Here is a 4,711-nt window from a genome sequence, read left to right as displayed (position 1 = left end):
AAGTACAGTGTGTAGGCCATGTCAGGGGTACAGGCACGTCCCTAGGCATTCTGGTCACTTTTTGGGACATAGTGTGTAGGCCAAATTCGGGACAAGTCATGGCTACAGTTAGGACACAGCCTGACTTTCAGGCATTTCTGCGAAGTTTTCAGGCCCGGTGTGTAGACCATGTCCTAGAAGCAACCTAATTTTCAGGCATTTCTTGTCAGTTTTTGGGTCACGGTGTGTAGGTCATGTCAAGGACACGTCCGGACCACGGCAGGGATAGAGCCTGATTTTCAAGTAATTTCAAGCAGTTTTTGGGCACGGTGTACAAGCCATGTCAGGGACGCATCCTGGCTAGATAGGGACACAACTTGATTTTTCGGCATTTTTAGGCAGTTTGTGGGCACGGTGTGTAGGCCAAGTCCGGGACCCATCCTAGGTGCGACAGATGTGTAGCCTAATTTTTCGGCATTTCTAGGCAATTTTTGGGAATCGGTGTTCAGGCCAAATTCGGGACGTGTCATGGCCACAGCATGGACGCAACCTGATTTCTAGGCATTTCTTGGCAATTTCTAGGTCACACGGTTTAAGGTTTATTTTTTTAATTAAGTTAGAATTAAAATCATGAAATATATACGTGACAAAGAATAATGAAAATAAATTGTATCTCAATGTTACAACCCATGAATAATAAAACTAGTCTACATAACAAAACCAAACTTCCCACCGTCGTAGTACCACAAATAAAACCCACCACCGCGTTTAGACCAGTACCACCGTTAGTTGGGGCTAGGGACGGTGCATGCTAGTGGTGACGGTGATGACAAGGAGAAGGTGCCTGCACTATAGATTGGTGACCGGAACTATGTTTGTCGGACAAAACCATAACCTCTAGCTTTTGACCCTTCTAGCAATGTTCTTCAGCTCCACTGGTGAAGAAAAATGGACTTGATTTTTTCTAAAAAGGAGTTTTCTTAGCCCATTTGTTGAACTCATCAACTGAAGATGAAACTGCCCATAATTATTTTCATCGCCTACTACGAACTCTCTTGCTTCAGAAAGAACATATAGCAAAAACACGACGAACGAATATAAGAAAATATTTTTGAATGAAGCCATTTTAGGTAAAAAATCGATAGATTTTCAAATAATATTTTAGTAATTTTTTAGACAATAGAATAGAATGGTTTAGGGTTCAGGGTTCAGGTCCCGGGTTCAAGGTTTTTTTTTTTTTTGACAAGGCAATCAACAAAAATTCATTAACACTTTTTTGTGAGGGTCATGTCAAAAAAGGTAGAGAGCAACGTTTTGAACGTGAAACTGTAGCATTTATGCTACACTTATTGATCTTTTTAAGCTGAGAAAAGTAAACTTGTATAGTAAGGAATTCTACTTTCTATGCTAATACCAGCTCTAGCCAGAAAACATGCTACGGACTGCAAAATGATTCAACAAAAACAATTCATGAGAATAATAATCCCTCCTTCTCCAACTTTTCCAATTTTTTCAATTCTGAGTCAACTTTTTCTTTGCACATTTGCATTATCACTAGACTAGTCCAAAGCACTTGGACAATTTTAGTATCCCTACTAACAGTTATATCAAGCGGTATCCCCAGGTTTTTCACATCATACTCCACCAGTGCAACATATCCAACAACAGCTCCCTCACTCTAGAAGTAATGGTAGTTTGCTTGGGAAATACGTGATAGTACTCAACACACTAGAAAAACCCTGGAAATACAATGAAATGTTTGGCTGTAGCACGCAGTTTCTTTCAAATTCTAGATCGACAGATGATCGAGAATGTCGATTAGTATTTCATATGGCAAGTTAGTGAAGTCAGACATTGATGTAGGTTCAAGTTCTGCTAAGAATTCCTGGAGGTTCCAATTATTTCAATAGCCTTCCATTGTTGCATATGGAGCTGTTACAAATGTACGAGAAGTCCAGGGTTCAGGGTGTAGGGTTTAGGGCTCAGGGTCCAAGGTCTAGGGCTTAGGGTTTACGGTTTAGGACTTAGGGTTTATGGTTTTTGGTACACGGGGTGCAGGACATGACAAAGCCTTATTTTCAGGCATTTTTAGACAGTTTTCTGGGACACGGAGTGTAGGCCATGTCTGTGACGCGTCCTGGCTGCGGTAGGGACATAACTTGATTTTCAGGCATTTCTAGGCAGTTTGTGGGCACGGTGTGCTGGCCATGTTTGGGACGCGTCCTGGCCACGACAGGGAAGCAACCTGAATTTTAGGCATTTCTAGGCAGTTTGTAGGCACGATGTGCAGGTAATGTTCAGGATGCGTCCCGGCCACGTTAGGGACACAAGCAGATTTTCAACCAAATGAAGAAAGCATAGTGTGCAAGCCATGTTAGGGGCGCAGGCACCTTCCCAGGCATTTTGGGCAGTTTCTAGGACACGGTGTGCAGGCCATGTCTAGGATGCCATAGGGATGCATCCTGACTTTTAGGTATTTTTAGGCAGTTTCTGGAACACGGTGTGCAGCCAATGTCCGGGACACGTCTGGCCCGCGGTAGGGATGTAGCCTGGTTTTTTGGCATTTCTAGGTAGTTTCTATGACACGGTGTGCAAGCCATATCCAGAATGTTGTAGGGACACATCCTGATTTTCACGTATCTCTAGAAAATTTCTTCGACCCAGTGTGCATGCAATTTTCGGGACGCGTCTGGGCTGATGTAGGGATGCAGTTTGATCTCCAAGCGTTTCTAGGCAATTTTTGGAACACGGTGTGCAGGCCATGTCCAGGATGCGACAGAGACGCAGCCTGATTTTTAGGCATTTCTAGGCAGTTTCTGGGACACAGTGTGCAGGCCATGACCAGGACACATCAGGGACTTGATTTTTTGGTATTCCTGGGAAGTTTTTGAGCACAGTGTGCAGGCCACGTCCGGGACGCATCCTAGCCTCGGGAGGGACGCAGACTGATTTTAAGGCATTTGTAGGTTGCAATGTCCAGGACTCGTCAGGGCTGTGGTAAGGATGCAGCCTAATTTTCAAGCATTTCTAGGCAGTTTTTGGGACATGGTGCACAAGCGATGTCTAGGACGCGGTATGGACACAACTTGATTTTTCAGGCATTTCTCGTCTATTTTTAGGTCACGGTGTGCAGGTCATGTCAGGGACACGTTCGGGCCACGGCAGGGACAGAGCCTGATTTTTAGGTAATTTCGGGCAGGTTTTGGGCACTGTGTACACACCATGTCCAAATGTGTCTTGGCCAGGTAGGGATGCAGCCTAATTTTTAGGCATGTTTAGGCAGTTTGTGGGCACGGTGTGCAGGCGAAGTCCGGGGCGCATCCTGGTCGCGGTAGAGACGCGGCCTGATTTTTAGGCATTTCTAGGTAATTTTTGGGAATCGGTGTGGAGACCCAGTCTAGGACGCGTCATTGCCACGGCAAGACACGGCCTGCTTTTCAGGCATTTCTAGGCAATTTTTGGGTCATAAGGTTTAGAGTTTAGGGTTTTTTAATTAATTTAGAATTAAAACCTGGAAATATATACGTGACAAAGAATAATTAAAATAAAATGTAACTCAACGTTAGAACCCATGAATAATAAAACTACTCTACACAATAAAACTAAACTTCCCACCATCGCAGTGCCACAAATAAACCCCTTTCCCACCTTCAGACTAGTGCCACCTTAGTTGGGGCTGGCGTCGGTGCATGGTAGCAGTGATGGTGATGATGGGGAGAAGGTACCTGTGCTGCAGATTTGTGGTCGGAGCCATGTTTGTAGGATAAAACCATAACTTCTAGCTTTTGACCCTTCTGGCAATGTTCTTCAGCTCCACTGATGAAGAAAAATGGACCTGATTTTTCTAGTGAAATTGTAATTTCTCCATCATGGTATTATTTTATTGGATTGGCATTGTTGTAGATTTTGTAGTCTTCCTCGGTAACTTCCAGCACTGAATCAGTCTTGGAATCATACTTCAGAACTAAAGAGTCCCGGATCTGAAAATGTGTTTTCTCAGCCCAGTTGTTGAACTCGTCAACAAAAGATGGAATTGCCATAAATTATTTTCACTGCCTACTACGAACTCTCTTGCTTCAGAAAGGACACACAACAAAAACATGACGTCCAAAAATAAGAAAATATTTTTGAGTGAAGCCATTTTAAGCAAAAAATTGACAGATTTTCAAATAAAATTTGAGTAATTTTGTGGACAATAGAATAGAATGGTTTAGGGTTTAGGGTTCAAGTTTTAGGGTCTAAGGCTTAGGGTTTACGGTTTACGGTTTACGGCTTAGGGCTTAGGGTTTAAGGCTTTTTTTTAGCAAATACCACTAGTGTGGTTTATTTTATATAATGAAAAGCGAGAATACAACTAAAGGAGGGGGCATAGACCTAAACTCCAGCAAATGTAAATTGTAACAAATATCTCAAGATAAAATGCAATCACAATAAACAAGACACAAACAAAAAACTAGTGAAAGCTACTGAAGGGTATTCCCGAAGGTAAATCTTCGGGTGGTAGTACATAGACATCAATCGTGTCATGCGTCTGGTCTGAAACATTTTTGGATCATAGTAGTCTATGTTGTCTGGCTCGCTCATTGGAGTGGGGTCTCGCCTACGCGAAGGAGCCTACTTTGGTGAAAACTACTGTTCAGATGGTGGTGCACTGAATGTCGGGCGAAAAGTAATGCATCCGATCTCATGGTACTAGTCTCAGGAACCGTCCTGGTACCTGATCTCTGTGTTG

The sequence above is a fragment of the Olea europaea genome, unplaced genomic scaffold (genome assembly GCF_002742605.1).
Source record: "Olea europaea var. sylvestris unplaced genomic scaffold, O_europaea_v1 scaffold1356, whole genome shotgun sequence".
Taxonomy (NCBI): Eukaryota; Viridiplantae; Streptophyta; class Magnoliopsida; order Lamiales; family Oleaceae; genus Olea; species Olea europaea.
This window is presented reverse-complemented; position numbering follows the sequence as displayed.